The sequence below is a fragment of the Cervus canadensis genome, chromosome 6, assembly GCF_019320065.1.
Source record: "Cervus canadensis isolate Bull #8, Minnesota chromosome 6, ASM1932006v1, whole genome shotgun sequence".
In the NCBI taxonomy this organism is placed as follows: domain Eukaryota; kingdom Metazoa; phylum Chordata; class Mammalia; order Artiodactyla; family Cervidae; genus Cervus; species Cervus canadensis.
The window spans coordinates 41,221,916-41,239,372 of NC_057391.1; the positions used below are offsets into that span (position 1 = coordinate 41,221,916).

The 17,457-nt window shown below is 41.3% G+C and overlaps 1 protein-coding gene across 3 annotated transcripts in view; it reads left to right on the forward strand.

The window, feature by feature from the left end:
- The first annotated feature begins 10,582 nt into the window (after nt 1-10,582).
- GNG2 (G protein subunit gamma 2) overlaps nt 10,583-17,457 on the forward strand; it is a 122,870-nt gene continuing 115,995 nt past the window's right edge. The window contains exon 1 of one of the 3 annotated variants that reach the window (XM_043471673.1): nt 10,583-10,771. The gene's annotated coding sequence lies outside the window, so the exon portion shown is untranslated. Of the gene's footprint in view, nt 10,772-11,049; nt 11,126-17,457 lie in introns of those variants that run through there. The other 2 variants (XM_043471674.1, XM_043471675.1) reach the window with 2 other exon arrangements.

Below are 17,457 nucleotides of genomic sequence, written 5' to 3' on the forward strand. Positions count from 1 at the left end.
GAGACCACACCAGTTGTGAATAGCAGGAGCCAAGAATGATTGGGGACATCTCAGAGATACCACTGGGCACAGAACACAGCAAAGAGGGCAGAGAATGAATTGAAAGGAATGGATAAAATGTGGAAATCAGGGACTAATCAGCAGCCTTCCTGACCATCCCACTTAAGATATTGTATACAGTCCTGCCACTCTGTTCCCCTTTGTTATTTTTCTCCACAAGACAAAGCTACCTGACATACCAAATAATTGTTTGCTTTTATTTTTTGATTCCCCTACTATCATATAAACTGGCTGGCACCTAGTAAGCTTCCAATAAATACTTGTGTGTTTGAATGTATAAATTATACCCAATTTGAGATAAAAAAATAAATGTTTTTTATTAACCGATTCTAGTGACATGCCCACGTTTTTTAAACTAAAAGTTTATTTTGCCCCCAGCCCCTCGCCCACCCTCCCTTGCCCAAAGGATCCTGTTCAGTGAATTAGAATTTGCCTCTGGGAGTCTTAGAAGCAACACAGTTGCTTCTTGGTCCTTTCTTCCTCTTCATCTGGTGGTGGTGATGTTTTTCCCTTCCTTTCACAGTCAAGTTTCATCTATTTTTTTTTTTTCCTCTTAAAAATAAGTTACATTGTCTTTTATTTATTTGGCTCTCAGTTGAGTTCTGTTTTCAGAAGTCTTATTTTTAAAAATGGCTCCTATAAGAAAAATAAACCCTTCTCTCTTAATCTTTCCCCCTTGTTTTCCCCTCTTCTGTTTATTCCTGAAACCTGCTAAGGGCACCTGTGGGGACTTCTGCGGCACCTATGAGGCTAAAGAAATTGCTGGCCTCTGGTTACCGAGGGTCCAAAGAGAACAGGTTGCAAGCAGAGAACATTTCTCCTGGGCCCCCTGGAGCCCATGTTCAGGATATTTTCTCCACTGACTGACCATGAGGAGAAGAAGTAGGCAGCCCTAGGAACTCTCTGCCCAAATCTAGGATGCGTGGAGGATGGCTTTTCTCCTCCAGCAGCCCTACAGGGTGTATTATTAACACCTTTCCAGAAACGAAGTGGGAGAAACTAATCCCTTATGTCATGAAGCAGCTTCCCTTGGAGTGGAGGAGTAGTAAAGTGGTAAAAAGACATGATTTGATGCCACATGTGCACACGTATCATTCCACACAACATCTACACAGAAGCATTCACTCATAATTCAGTACACCTCGTTTCACCATCCATACCAGAATCGGCAGCTTTCATCTCTTGTTAATACTAAACCTAATCCTGGCTGCCAACTCAGTTGGTTAGAGTGTGCTGCTATTTCATAAACCTCATCATTTACATATATTATAATATAAATAATGAGTAATTCTTGTAAAATCCATTCATTCATTTAACGATTTTTTTAGTGAGTGCTCACTGTGCCCTCAAGATAAGCAAACAGTTATCACTCTAGAAATTTAGGGGTAGAAAGGTGTTTTTATTTTCCCATCCAATGAGTGTTGTAAATGGTGGGACTTTGAAGAATTTCCTTAGATTATTATTCCAGAATAAAATGGGAGTTTGTCTTGAAAACCCATTCATTCTGGACACGTTAATTTCTTCCTTGAAATCTCATTTTTCTCTAATGGTGTCCCCTCAGCTAAGGGCTTCCCTGGTAGCTCAGTTGGTAAAGAATCTACCTTCAATGCAGGCAACCCCGGTTTGATTCCTGGGTTGGGAAGATCTGCTAGAGAAGGAAACAGCTGCTTACTCCAGTATTCTGGCCTGGAGAATTCCATGGACTGTATAGTTCATCTATGGGCAAGTACAACTTTTTTCTTTCTTGACTATATTAGTTGAGGTTATTGTTGCCACTTTGTTCAGATGTAAAACCATTGATGTATGTAATCCCTAAGTAAAATTCAGGTCATGTAGTTTTCCATGCTTATATCACAGTACCACGTGTGTTTATAAGGTATTGGTGGGATTTTTTTTTTTTTAGTCATATTTATGCTGTCAGTTTTCAGATAATATAACTCTACTTTCTAGATGCAGAAATTTGATGGTGGAAGGTTGGGGGGGATGTCTGTAAATGTTTAATAGCAAACAGATGGCTTGGCTGTGGTCTAATCAATTTCAGTATTTTGTGCTGGGAAGGAATCAATGACAACTACTGGTCTTGAGTAAGTAACCAGTCTTTCCACTTGAAAACAAAACCATTAATGGCAATGTGTAAATAATGATAAACTTGCTTCCTAACATGATACTATAGGAATTTTTTTGACTGTGCCGAGACATGTGGGATCTTAGTTCCCTGACCAGGGATCAAACCTGGGACCCCTGACGTGGAAGCATGGATTCTTAACCACTGGACTGCCAGGGAAGTCCCAGGATGTAATTTTATTTTTAATTATAAAAAAAAACAAACACATGAAAAGATACTCAACATCACTCATTATTAGAGAAATGCAAATCAAAACCACAATGAGGTACCATTACACGCCAGTCAGGATGGCTGCTATCCAAAAGTCTACAAGCAATAAATGCTGGAGAGGGTGTGGAGAAAAGGGAACCCTCCTACACTGTTGGTGGGAATGCAAACTAGTACAGCCACTATGGAAAAAAGTGTGGAGATTTCTTTAAAAACTGGAAATAGAACTGCCATATGACCCAGCAATACCACTTCTGGGCATACACACTGAGGAAACCAGATCTGAAAGAGACACGTGCACCCCAATGTTCATCGAAGCACTGTTTATAATAGCCAGGACATGGAAGCAACCTAGATGCCCATCAGCAGATGAATGGATAAGGAAGCTGTGGTACATATACACCATGGAATATTACTCAGCCATTAAAAAGAATTCATTTGAACCAGTCCTAATGAGATGGATGAAGCTGGAGCCCATTATACAGAGTGAAGTAAGCCAGAAAGATAAAGAACATTACAGCATACTAACACATATATATGGAATTTAGAAAGATAGTAACGATAACCCTATATCCAAAACAGAAAAAGAGACACAGAAGTACAGAATAGACTTTTGAACTCTGTGGGAGAAGGTGAGGGTGGGATATTTCAAAAGAACAGCATGTATATTATCTATGGTGAAACAGATCACCAGCCCAGGTGGGATGCATGAGACAAGTGCTCAGGCCTGGTGCACTGGGAAGACCCAGAGGTATCGGGTGGAGAGGGAGGTGGAAGGGGGGATCGGAATGGGGAATACGTGTAACTCTATGGCTGATTCGTATCAATGTATGACAAAACCCACTGAAATGTTGTGAAGTAATTAGCCTCCAACTAATAAAAAAAAAACAAAACAAAAACTACAGATGTTTGGCTTATAATCTTCCTCCTAAAATTAATCTCTGTACCTCACTTGAAATGCTTTTGACTTTACCCATAAATGCAACAAATATTTATTGTGCACCTATTATGGCGATGTACTGAGCATTTATTAGAGACACAGCATGAGTAGGACATGACCTGTGTGTTCTAGAATTCCACACATGGTGGAGGATAGAAGAAGGGGAACATGCAAGGACAGTACAGTGTGATAAGAGCTATAACCAGGATAAGCAATAGAGGATTTGTGGAGGAGCAGGGTAACAACTAACCCAGCCATTTCCTTTTAGAAAACTGTACAAGTAAAAGTAGTAATTTGCTAAGAAATCTTATTTATTGGCTACATTTGCCAAGTCAGTCATTTGAGATTTTCAAATTTACTATACACCATGCAATTCCTTTCTGTTGAAATTACCTGTGTAATCATATAAGTAATACTTAAAGAATGTTGAATAACTTCTTACAGAAGTAACTGAAATCATTTTTGTAACATTTCATTGGAAGTAATAGCAAATTCTTCACATTACTGAAAAGGCACCTTCCAAGTTTACAAATTGTAAAAAGAGCCATCAACTGACAAACCTTCATAAGAGCTTTTTACATATACTGAGACTTCATTATCATCTTAGTAAACAACAGATATTGCTTCCTGATTTAAGATTCTTATTTGGTTGGTAACTTCAGGGTCTTTCCTGTTTCAATATCAATAGCACATTTTCCTCCTTGCCACATCCTCTTCTCAATTTCTGATTCCCAAGGACATTTTGGGTCATATTTTAAACAGCCTTGGTGGTTTGTTTGTTCCTTTTCTTAGAATTTTGTAAAATGTATGCTCTTGCATCTTAAAAGTAGTCAGTAGTACTCATAACTTTCTTCCACAGGACCTAATGGTTTCAATTCACTTAAAGTTAACCAACTTGTCCTGAGCACACACAGTTTAGAGAGAGCAGAGACACAGCCCTGCCCTCAGGAAGCACTCAGTCTAGTTAGCCTCCAGTGGACTTAAGAGTAGAGACAGATTCACCACCCAGCACTCAACATCACAATGCTCTCCTCACCTCCTATGGTTCTGTTTCTGAAATTCTATCACAGGAAAATCCAAGGTGAGAAATTTAAGACTTAGGAGAAAACTAGAGCTGGGGAGACCAAGGTCATAAGCAAACCTGTGAATGTTCTTTGCAATAGGGAAATCACCTAAAACACAATGACAGAAGGTCCTTAAACATCTTTTATTGTCCAGCCTTTTGCCAACTTATTTACCATCCAAGTAGATCATCCTGTCTGACAACGCACTTGGCAGAGAAGAATCAAATCTTGCCCTTCTGCCTTGTCTGCAAATTATTGGAGTTATTATCGTATAGCTTTTCTTTCAAGATACTTCAAAATGATTTACTTGTGTGACATTAATCTCCCTGGTTCGTATCCTTTAATTCTGACCTTTGCAAAGGCTTGTTTTTCCCAGGCTTTGCTCGTGTGCAGGGTTCTCTAACCTCTGCTTACTTGGTTGCTGACTCCCTCCTCTTGATCTTGTTGCTTGTTTCCTGCTGTTTCTGTTTCTTCAGAGACTTTTTAGAGGGGATGAGTTGTGTTTTGCAGAATCATGCTTTGTTTTTATGGTAAGAATGCATTTGGTTTAAACTCTTTCATCACCCTGATGGACAGCCCAGCTCTACTTTCCGCTGGTGGAGGGTTTGAAACATTTCCTGCTTCCGGGAAGACAAGGAGCAGGCGGCATCCGCTCAGGGAGTACCTGGCCTTTGTCCCTACTCTTGCTGGCCAGGCACTCCCCGTGCACAGCTGTTTGGATCCGCAGCCAGGCCTCTGTGGCTGCATGGCTCTTTCTTGCCTGCTTCCAGCTCTGACTACTTCCCCATCTCTTGCCTGCTTCCTGCCGTTGTCCCTTCACACCCCGTGTCTTCTTCAACAAGATCTCCTGCTTCACCATTCGCCCTCCTCCAGTCCCCCTCAGCTCCTGTCTATCTTTGGCCTCTGAGCCACACCCCTGGCCTTCCCTTCCCATCAACACTTGTATTTGTTGTAGCTGTTGTTCTATCCTCAGTCGTGTCCGATTCTTTGTGACCCCATGAACTACAGCACGCCCGGCTTCCCTGTCCTTCACTATCTCCTGGAGTTTGCTCAAACCCATGTCTACTGAGTCAGTGATGCCATCCAGCCATCTCATCCTCTGTTGCCCCCTTCTCTTCTTGCCCTCAATCTTTTCATTTCTTGAACTCATGGATCCCTGTCAACCACCCCAGGGCTGTATGTAGTACAAACATACAGACACTTGAGTTAACAACCCAAATGGGTTCAGTCATGGTGACATGTCAGGCAACTTGAGGGGAAAATCGGGGAGCATTTAGCCCTGCCTAGTGCAAGGGAAAGGAGAATTCATGCTTCTCTGGAGGAAGAAGAGGTGGCCATCCCTCGGCAAACCCCTTGTCCTATTAACTTTTGGGCTGGGATTCACTGCAGAGACCAACATGTCCCATTTGTGAGAGTCAGCCACTCTCTCAAGAAACATTAGTTCTATCCACCCTGACCCCTGACTCTCTATGAACCTAATACGATTCGTCTCCTTGGCTCCTAGCAGCTGGGGTTAGGCTCAGATGTCTCGGGGGAGGGAATGACCATGTGATAAACAGATCAGATCCTGATTATGCCTTTAAAAAAAAAAAAAAGCCTTTAGAGAGACTTCTGTTCTTCCAGTTAATCCAAGAAATGCCTGGAATTCTGGATTTTCTATGATAAGATAATGCTGAATGATTCATTTATTTATTCTTGATTATTATTCAGCACCACAATTAAGCCAGTAAGTGTACCATTGGTGCATGTAAGTGGACAGGATTTGTTAACATACAACTTCACCTTCTTATTCCCGTTTTGCTTTTCCCTCTCCAGCTCAGCCTACACATGGCTTCCAGGAGCTGCAGTGTTGGTAGTTTCTGGTTCCTTCCTAAAACAACAGAATAAGGAGGGGGAGACAGATCCAGACTGAGACATGGACGGAAAAGCAGAGAGGGCTTAGCCAGAGAAGGCAAGTCAAGCAGAATAGTAAAGAAATAGTTGGGCAAGGCGAAGGGAGAGGACAGAGGGAGGAATAGTATTTAATGAGATTAGAGAGGGAGTTTGGAGACTGAGGGGCTCTGGGGACAGCTGTGAGTTGGCAAGTCAGAAAATGCAGGAGGGAATGTGACAAGGGTTTCTGGCTTATAAATTAGTCTCTTTTAAGTTTTTCCAGAAATGCAAGTAAATAATAGCTTTCTTTTCTTTTTTTTCTTTCCTGCTTCTTTTTAAAATTTATTTTCTAAATTACATTTTCATTGTGCTTCTTTATAAGCAATTCAGTGCAGAAATGAAACCAGGAGTTACCCCAGATTCTTCAGGGTTACATAGAGTACAAATACTCAGAATATATGTATGTTGCCTTTCTGCAGACAATTTGGGGGAAAAAAAAACAAAACAGTAGAGCGATTCTTGTTTCTTACCCCATGACCAACTTCTCAAATCAGAAACTTCCTTTTCCCCTCTCCCCCATGCACCCAAAAGAAAACAAGAGCACTTTTGGAATCTCTGCCAATGATGTTCTTTCATTACACAAGCATCTGTTAAGTACCTGCTCTGTGACAAGTAAAAATGAATGGACCATGGCCCTAGCCTTTAGGGCTAATATTGATGAGTGAGATGGACTTTCATAACTCATTAAAACACTGCAGTTAGTGCTGTTATGGAAACAGAGGCTAGGCCATGTGCTCGTGAGGCAAGGAAGATAGCCCTGCTTGCATGGTAAGGGGAGGCTTCTGCGAGAAGCTGAGTTTACAGGGGTAAGTGCGAGTCACCAACAGACAAAATGGAGGAAAGAATAAGGGCTTCTGGTGAAAGGAAGAGCATGTGTTAAGATGTGGAGGAGAGACGAGCACGACCCCAGGAGAAGCCATGAATGTGGATCAGATTGTAACTGGTTAGCTAATAAGGTTGGGATGGAGGTGGGTGCCATTATAAGAGGCCTACTGTGCCATGCAAAAGAATTAAGATTTGTATCCTGCAAGCAATGAGAAAGAGAGATTCTGAAGAATTATAGCAGGGCTGTGACTTGCTCACCTCTTCATTTTAGAGATGTACTTCTAATGATTATGTCTTAGAAGAGAGACTGGAGGTAGGGAGACAAAAATTAAAGCATTGCAGTCATCTAGGGAAAACCAAAGCATTGTTGCCCAGGGTAATAGACAGGAGGAGTTTGGTTGAAGAGCTAGTTTCATGGTGGGTATGAAGGATGAGGAACTTTAAAACCAGACTTAGGGTTGAAAAGACGATGGTTCTGGCATTGTTCTTATATTCCTGCTGAGGGCGACTGGTTTGTATTCCTCGCTGCATAAAATAGAGAATATAGAAAGAGGAACAAGCTTTGGATGAGGCAATGTATATAATCTGGGAAATGTTGATATTAAAGAACTCCAAGGAGCATCCAGCTAGAATGCTCAATAATACAGTAGAGATAACAGGCCAAAATCATGGCCTCCTTACCACCTTCTCTGCCAAGTAAATGTAAAAAGTACAAGGTATCCATGCCTACAAACAGAGCCACTGATGACTGCTGAAGCATTTTTAGAGGCTTCTGTCTTATGTGTAGGCTCATGGTCATTTACTGATGGTGTGAACGTGTCACCGTGAGATGTAATTGTATCTCCTAAGAAATGGACACCCTGCAGACTCAGTGTGTATATTTCCCATGATTGTGTTAAGAGCTCTGAACTAGGTTCATCTCTCTTGACCCATCTATACCCCATTTTTCTTTCTCTCCAGAAAAAGAAGCTATTAGAATCCATTGAAAGCAATGAGATTAATGACAGAAAAAGATCTTAAAATCTAGTTTTTAGCTTTGAAGAGAGATTGGTTACTACTTTCTAGCAATGGACAGGTTAACCCACTGTCTTGGGGCCAGAGATGGAAGAACTGATCAGAAGGCAGAAGGCCAAATTCCTAGAGGCTTTAGTGTCTGAAAGAGATTTCCCTCTGTAGACATAAAGATGAGGACCAGCCACTCTCATGGTTGAGAGATAGAAAGTAAGAAGGGTGGGAGAGATGATTTAAGCAACACTAAGAAAAAGAGACCTGTTTGAATCCAGAGTTCATGCCAGCATTCACTGCTAGTTTAAAAGTGACCAAAGATTTGTTTTAATAATCTCTCCAACCATTCATACTTGTGCTTCTCATTCATCTTAGACTTGATATCATATATATTTAAATTTTCATTTAAAAGCTTCCAATAACCTTTGGCACCAAGATTCCTGACTTGGAGGTAGTCTATGTCTGATCATTGGGCTATAGGAGGCTGTGGGGATTTAATGCAATCCTCTCCTGCTATAATTCTGGTTACTGGTGGTTCAAAAGTAGTTTCCCATTTAAAATCTTGAAACAATCCATTCATAATTTTCTGATGTTAATGAGTTGATTTCAGGGTCCTTTTTGATAAAAGATTTCTAGGTAGAAATAAGCAAACTCTTATTCATGGAATATCAAATCAAAACAAAGAGTATCCTGGGGACTGTCTCAGAACATTTCATAGAAACTGAATTTTCTATCTTCCAGGCTAATGTGCTGTGGTCCTCTAGGTGGGATAGGAAGCCTCACCTGGTGACTTCCCTGATGATAGAGTTATCCTGCATCAGCCCTAGTTTTCCAATGTTCCTTGTTAGTTTACTTGCTAGAGGGGTAAGGCAAGGCTGGGTTAAAATGTAGAGTTGAGAATTTACTCTGTTGCCCAGGAATAATAGCTTTCCAAGCACTGATTCTTGAGGAGAAGTTTCTTAACTATTGCCTGGACACTAGAAGGACTCCTCCCTCCCCTATCCTCAGCCTGTATTTAATTTGTAGCTTCCCCAAAGCACCTTGTGTTCATAATGAGGAAGAATGACTCACAAGATGAATAAATTCAGAGCCCCAAGAGCATTGAGGTTTGGTGGTGAATATACTAACTATGGGGAATCAGGAAGCCAAGTGCTGGTCCTGGTTTGGCTGCAGACTGCTAAAGTTACTCACCATCTCTGAGCTTGTGTCCTCTAAAAACAAAAAGAGCTCTTATATATCAAACATATCTTATGTTTTAGGAAAATATTATCATCATTTTGTGCATCATTTCATTTAATCCTCAAATTTCTGCTGTGGGGTGTGACTCTGTGCTCCCTTGTTTCAGGCCTGTCCAACTCTTTGTAACCCCATGGACTGTAGCCCGACAGGCTCCTCTCTTCTTGGGATTCTCCAGGCAAAAACCCTGGAGTGGGTTGCCATGCCCTCCTCCAGGGGATCTTCCTGACCCAGGGATTGAACTTGCATCTCTTGAATCTCCTGCATCAGCGGGTGGATTCTTTACCACTAGTGCCATGGGGTGTGACTTTAATCACCTCTATTTTTGCATATAAGGAAACTGAGGCACATTGAGGTTAAATAGTTCATAGCCAGTAATGACAGCTTGGGCTCAAATACTGGTGGGCAGCCTGCCTGCAGTCTCTCCCCTTATTGCTAACACTCCACCACCTCCTAAAGTGAAGGGAAAGGCCAAGAGAATGCTGAGGGTCCTTTTAGTCCTGCTAGTGTAGGGCAGAGGGCTCTGTTTCTGGGGTGAGAAGATCCGGCATTCAGCCCCACCTCGTTCCTTCCCACTACTGAGAATCTTTCAGGGAATATGTCTTCACTACTAGGTCACAGGTAGCATTTCAGGACTTGGCTTATCTCCTATGCCCCACAAAAATACATATTAGGGCCATTCTTTTCTGAGCATGTGGGTTAAATCAGAGCTCAATGGTAGTGGGGCCTTGGAGAAATGAAGCATCGGGAATGTTGGCCACAGAGAGAAGTGTTTCAGCAAGAAGCTGCAAGCTCCCAGCTCACTGGCTTGGTAGGGACCCCAGTAAATCAGGATAAGCCATGGAGGCTGGCACTGGATCTCGGGGGCAGAATGTGGTCAGGGGTGCGGACCCTTCAGCCCCACAGCAGCAGCAGCAACAAACCAAGTTCCAGCTAAGAAAGCAGACTGTGTGCGGGGAAGGGGGCCGAAAGCATGAGGGAATGCTGGGGAGGAAGGGACAGACAAGACCAAAGCAACCTGGAACAAAAGGGGGAAGAGGATTCTAGTCACATCGGCCAGAGGGAGGGAAAGGGCTCCAGTGAGCCCTGAAATGGAAGGAGAGGGAAAGAAGTAAGCAGCTCACAGCAAGCTAGAGGAGGAAGTGGGAGATGCGCGGCTTCCTGTAGAAAGACCGATGATTGAAGACAAAGCTGGGTGGGGACTAGTCCCTGGGCTGCAGGCGCTGCTGCTACACAGACTCACTACGGCTGCCGCGCAGTGGGCAGCTCCTACTACTGCGGGGCTGGGCTGGGCGGGCTGCGCCGGAGCTCGCCTGCACTCGGCGGCGCGGAGGGCGGAGGAGAGCCACTCTGCTCGGACCGGCCTCGGGAGCCAAGGTAAAGGAAACGCTTTTCGTGTTGCTCCTTGTTAAGTGAGAAAAATGACCACCGCCAGCGGTTTTAAGCGCAGATTTCGAAGGGAAGAAAGGCACACTGTTCGGGGATGGGAGGAAATGATCAGGATGGGTTCTGTTAGGAGGACTTTTGAGAAGGACCAAATTTGTGACACCTTGGTTTGAAGAAATAATCCTCATTAGTGCTTAGCTTCCGTGACTCATCAGGAAAACACGCTAAATATTAAGAAGCTGTTTGCAGAGTTCTCTTGTAAGAAAAGCAGAGCCCAGGCGAAATCAATGGGGGCTGTGAAGCTGTGGGCTGACCATCTGAGCGTCGCAGTCCTGTTTCAGGGGTGTAAGGGGTGTAAAATGTTAATTGCATTATCTTTCTTACACAGAGCACTGGAGTGGTCTGTTTTGCAGCATAAGGATTGTGATTTGGCTTTTTATGTTGTTTGTTTGGGGAGGGTAAATTCTTTTGTACTCAGAATTTGCCAACAAAGGCTGGAATTGCGTATGTGAGGGGCAGTATTTACCATTTAAAACACGGTGTCTTCCTCTCTCTGCGCTCTGCAGCTGCTCTCAGGATAACCCTAGAAACAGCTATCAGTTGCCAGTAGGTCTTATCCTAAAGTTGCATCCTTTCTCAAAGGAGTGGGGCGAGTTTAACTTGTCTAGAATCAGATAGGAGTGTATATATGGATTTTATGTTTATATAGATTTTATCAGCTCTAGGTCAAGGTACACATTAGCCTCAGTAAGGGACAACATGTTAAAGTGTTGCCGGAGTTGTTTCCTTACCTGCATATGCTGTGCATGGACAAAATCGTGAAATCAGAACGTGATTTTTGTTCTTTGATTTTCTTGAGCAATGGGTCTTCTTATTAGGAGTCTGTGGCCATGGCTTGTTCATATTTGTGAATGCTACATACAAGTGCAGTAAATAGGTCTAACGGATTAGAAATGAAATTGTGAGATTCTTTTCGCAGGGTATGTAGGAGGAAGAGTTTAATATCCCAACATAGCCTGATTTTAAAAATTAACCTTTGTCTCTAATAAGAAGTATGGTTCAGCAATAAAGGATCATTGATAAAAACGTTTTGTCTTGCATTTTTAGAATGAAAGGAGATACATTTTCAAAGGAAAGAAAGAACTGCTTATAGTGAAGTAAAAATAATAAAAAGGTCATATTTAGACACTCATAAATTGTTTAAATGTGGGTTTTAAATACTAAATATGCCATGGAGAGTGTATATGCTTCTTTTTTTATCATTCTCAATTGTGAAGTTTCTTTTAATGTCATCTTTATGAAATTGATTTGGCTTCTCAAAATACGTAGGGTAACAGCACATTTCAGAAATAAGAATTTTTGGGTCCTTAAGGAAGAAAATGTCTAATTTTCTGAGCTTATTTTTGATGACTAACAGGCAGTGTATTACTGGTGTTGAAACCATGGAGCTCCCCTGACAGATCTGTTGAATTTAATCAAACCTGTGGGCAAAACAAGTCATGCCACGTATTCCATGGCTCCAGTTCCTGTATGTCTCCTAGAGTAAAATATATAAAGATCATCTTCCCAAAGAAGAGATCTTGGGTGGATCTTGGATCCAGAATGCCCCTAACTGGAGCTATATGCTCGAGCTGTCTGTCGTGAAATGGAAAGTTGGGAGTCTGGGCTATATGAATGAAAATGGGACTCACCCTCTGGTACTTACTCATCTACAGTCTGGATTCACTAGCTAATGCCAACACCCTGCTTTGTGTGGGGATGTGAAGACAATCTGCCTTACTTCTCTCTGTGTTTCATAAAAGATTTTAAGAAAATGAAACCTTGGGTCATAGACACAGGGGAGTCCAGAAACCCCGTGCTCTGTTTTAAAAAGATGTTGAACAAGAGATCCCTATTTATGCATAGCCCAAAACATTTTCTTAATTATTAAATTCCTACTTGAAGCACAACATGAATGAGTAACAGCAGATCAGTAACTATGATGGTAGGAGGTTTAGGAAAAAGATGAAGAAACTCCTAGCCTGTAAAATGGGACTATATCCACTTCTTCTGGCCATACAGAATATAAAAAGACATACTGCTTTTGTCCAGAGTGTTTGGAGTCAGCCGACACTGAAATTTTAATTGTGTGTGTGTTTTTTTCCCCTGCCATATGGCTAATGGCAGAGTGGAAACACGACTGCATTATTTCCTGGCCAGTCCTGGGCCTCATGGTGGGCTCCTAGTGAATGCATTTGGTTGACTGACTTTTTTAGCGTACTTCAGAAGGCAGGCTCAACTTTTAAGTATAAAAGCTCTATAGTCAAAGCACAAAGCCTCTTCAAAGACAACTGTGGGAGCAGAAAACAGCATGGTGGAGTGAAAAGAACACAGGCTTTGAGAGGCAGGCAAATTTGCCTTTGAATACTACCACTAGTTCTTACTCCTTGACCTTGTACGTTAATTTATGAACCTTGCTTTCTTCGCAGTAAAGAAGGGTTAATAATCAAGGTATTTTTTCATCGTTGTTTGCCATGTTATGGTTTTATTTGGTTTTTGCTTTTGTGTATGATTTGTGAGTGCCTGTCAGGTACATAGTAGGTACTCATGTCCTTTTTTCTCCTGCATCAGGAAAAGTTAGTCTATTCTTAATCTTTGCCACTATCTCAAAGATTCCAGGAGACATTTATTTTAATTGTAGTTAAATATATATAGAAAACATAAAATTTCCCACTTTAACCATTTTTAAGTATGCCATTCTGTGGCATTAATTATGTTGACATTGTTGTAAGCATCACCACCATCCATCTCCAGAGCATTTTCATGTTCTCAAACTGAAAATCTGTTGCATTAAACAGTAATTTTCCCATTCCCTCCTCCCCCTAGCAACTACTATTTTACCTTCTGTTCATGAATCTGACTACTCTAGGTACCTCATATAAGTGGAGTCATGTGGTATTTGTCCTTTTGTGATGGCTTAAATCATTTACCAAAATGTCTTAGAGGTTCATCCATGTTGTGACATATGTTGTAATTTTATGCCTTGTTTAGGCTGAATAATATTCCATTTTATGTGTATGTTATATTTTCTAATCCATTAATCTATTGGTGGACACTGTGGTTACTTCCTTGTTTTTGCTTTTGTGACTAATCCTGCTATGATCATGGGTGTACAAACATCTCTGTGAGTCCCTACTTTCACTTCTTTTTGGGTGCCCAGAAGGGTTAAATGCTGTATTATATGGCAACTGTGTTTAATTTTTGAAGAATGGCTATACTGTTTTCCATAGCAATTATGGTGACACCAGTGGGAAAGAAATCGCCTGCCAATGCAGTAGACACAGGAGAGAAGGGTTCAATTCCTGGGTCAGGAAGATCCCCTGGAGGAGGAAATTGCAACCCACCCCAGTATTCTTGCCTGGAGAATTCCATGGACAGAGGAGCCTGGCAGCTACAGTCCATGGGGTCACAAAGAGTCAGACACAACTGAGCAGGCACCACGATGTAACGGACACAACGTATTTCCATTGCAGTACATTCGGGTCCCAATTCACATTTCTCTGAGGATTAGTGATGTTGAATGTCTTTTCATGTGCATATTGGCGATTTGTTGTCTTCTGTAGAGAAATGTTTGTTCAAGTCCTTTACCCATTTTTTAAAATTGGGTTGTTTTAAAGGAGATGTATTTAAACGGTGGCATCTCTTAACATGGTGTGTCAGAAAGATCATGACTGTAATATTTGTGTTTAATCTCTTGCATGCACCAATATTACCCCTGCCCAAGTGAAATACTTCTCTCAAAAGTAACTTTTAAACTGGAAAGGAGAAAGAAGATCTACATAGATCCTCATAATTGGTAACATCAAGAACTGGGTAGTGAAAATTCAAACCATTATTGTAGACCAGTGATCCTGCTGGCGAGGCTGCCACAAAGGAGGCAGGAGGGACCTGTCACTTCTAGTCCTAGTCTCTACACATTAGCTTCAGGAGAAAAAAGTGCCCAACAGGTAGCAAGTTCAATTACAGTACTAAATTTTTCTCGAACTTTTTCTAATAGAGAGGGTTAATCTTGGAAAGGGGCTATAGTAGTTAAACAACAACAGATTCTGAGAGAAGTTTCTACTGACGAAATGTGATCCTAATCCACATTTCACATCTTAAAATAAAGAACCCTGTGTTTCATTCTCCACCACACATTTCACTCTCTATTCCAAAACCAGAGAGGCAGGGTATGGATGGGGCTGAGGACATCTGAGCAGAATGATTAGGGAGGACTCTGATGAACAGCAATGATACCTGAGATGGTGTGGTTGAAGATGTTGACCTTGAATGGTTTGAAGAGCTCCTGAAAGATTGTCTGTTAATGTGTATGTTAATTTTTTGTAATACACTCTCTGTGTGTGCGAAGAGGTTGGATAATGGCCCCCAACTTTTTAAAATTTGCAAATCTGTTGATTCTACAGTTATTGGGAAGACCTATGATTGGCTTTACTATACCCAGATGGGAGAGGGGAATTGCAGCGCTGGATTAAGTGTTTGTCCCAGTCTAGGCTAGGACATCATGGAATGAATGGTAGAGCTAAAAACTACCTGGGAACAAACCTATCCTGTATCACCCCCTCAATGATGGATTACAAAATAGACCCAGAATTTACCTTTCTGGCACTGCACAATTGATTAATACATTTCTCAATTCAATTTCCATTTTACTTTCCTCCATCATAGAGAAAAGATTTAGAGAAAGTCATTATACTTTGTCACTTTAAAAATTGTTTGGAATACCATATTATTTTGTTTAAAAAGAGGAAGGTAATGTTTACATTTTATATGCTATGTTTCTCTGTTCAAATTTGTTCACATGTAAAGATGTCACTGTGGAACTGAGATTCAGATTTTCAGGTAAGAGCATTAGAAATATATGTGGTTCCCTAAAACTCTTATGTTAAAAAAAATGAGTTATGTTTAATGGGAGTAGAGTTCATACAGTGTTCAGAATCTCCAGAGGACTTCATTAAACTTTAAAAAAGAGAGAGTTCAATTCTCAAACTCTAGTAGTAACGTGTTTCTTAGAAGTGAAGATACAAAACAGAATCAGCCCTTTTATCTCTTGGCAAATATGTCTAAATGGTCAGCTCTTAATGTTTGAAAGATTTAGAAAAACTGGGTAGTTGACCCTTCTGCCCCATTTCTTTGGCCTTCCATTTGTCCCCTTGTCAGCCTGGTTGTCAGGGTCATACTTTCCCATGATCTTCTGCCCCAGTCACCCGGCAATAGAACTGAAGATGAGGGTTTGGAAACTGAGGTGATGGCTTCACTTCAGAGTCCTTGCAACAGCAGCAAGGACTTTGCTGTTTTTGGAAAATCCTTTTCTTTTTTATTTCACTTTTTTACTCCACTCTGCGTTTTCAATGAAAACAATGATATCCAAACCCCCACTTCCTTTTTTCATTGCAGGTCACTTTTTGTTTTTCAGAGAATGTATGTATTATGGAAGTCTTCAAGCTCATTCTTTACCACCTCAAAATTTATCATAGTTTCCTTCATTTCCTTCTCCTCCCTTTCTAGGTTGTATTAGCATAGCCTTTCTTTCAATCCAGAAGTCAACTCTTTACTTGGAATTTGTTGGTTCATTTCTTTTTACTTTCTAGGGGGCTATGTTCTGATAATAATTCTATCTCCTTCCTACATATTTGTTTCTTCCTTTTATTGACCCTTTCCTCTGCCTGCAAACTTGTTTCAGTTCAGTTTAGTTCAGTTGCTCAGTCATGTCCAACTGTTTGTGACCCCATGGACTTAGCACACCAGGCTTCCCTTTCCATCACCAACTCTTGTAGTTTACTCAAACTCATGTCCATTGAGTCGGTGATGCCATCCAACCATCTCATCCTCTGTCGTCCCCTTCTCCTCCCACCTTCAATCTTTTCCAGCATCAGGGTCTTTTCCATGAGTCAGTTCTTTGCATCAGGTAGCCAAAATATTGGAGTTTCAGCTTCAACATCAGTCCTTCCAATGAACATTCAGGACTGATTTCCTTTAGAATGGACTGGTTGGATCTCCTTGCAGTCCAAGGGACTCTCAAGAGTCTTCTCCAACACCACAATTCAAAAGCATCAATTCTTCAGTGCTGAGCTTTCTTTATAATCCAACTCTCACATCCACACATGACTACTGGAAAAACCATAGCCTTGACTAGATGGACCTTTGTTGGCAAAGTAATATCTCTGCCTTTTAATATGCTGTCTAAGTTGGTCATAAGTTTTCTTCCAAGGAGCAAGCATCTTTTAATTCAAGGCTGTAGTCACCATCTGCAGTGATTTGGAGCCCAAAAAAATAAAGTCTGACACTGTTTCCACCGTTTCCCCATCTATTTGCCATTAAGTGATGGGACTGGATGCCATGATCTTAATTTTCTGAATGTTGAGTTTTAAGCCAACTTTTTCACTCTCCTCTTTCACTTTTATCAAGAGGCTCTTTAGTTCTTCTTTGCTTTCTGCCATAAGGGTGGTGTCATCTGTGCATCTGAGGTTAATGATATTTCTCCCGGCAATCTTGATTACAGCTTGTGCTTCCTCCAGCCTAATGTTTCTCATGATGTACTCTGAGTATAAGTTAAATAAGCAGGGTGACAATATACAGCCTTGACATACTCCTTTTCCTATTTGGAACCAGTCTGTTGTTCCATGTCCAGTTCTAACTGT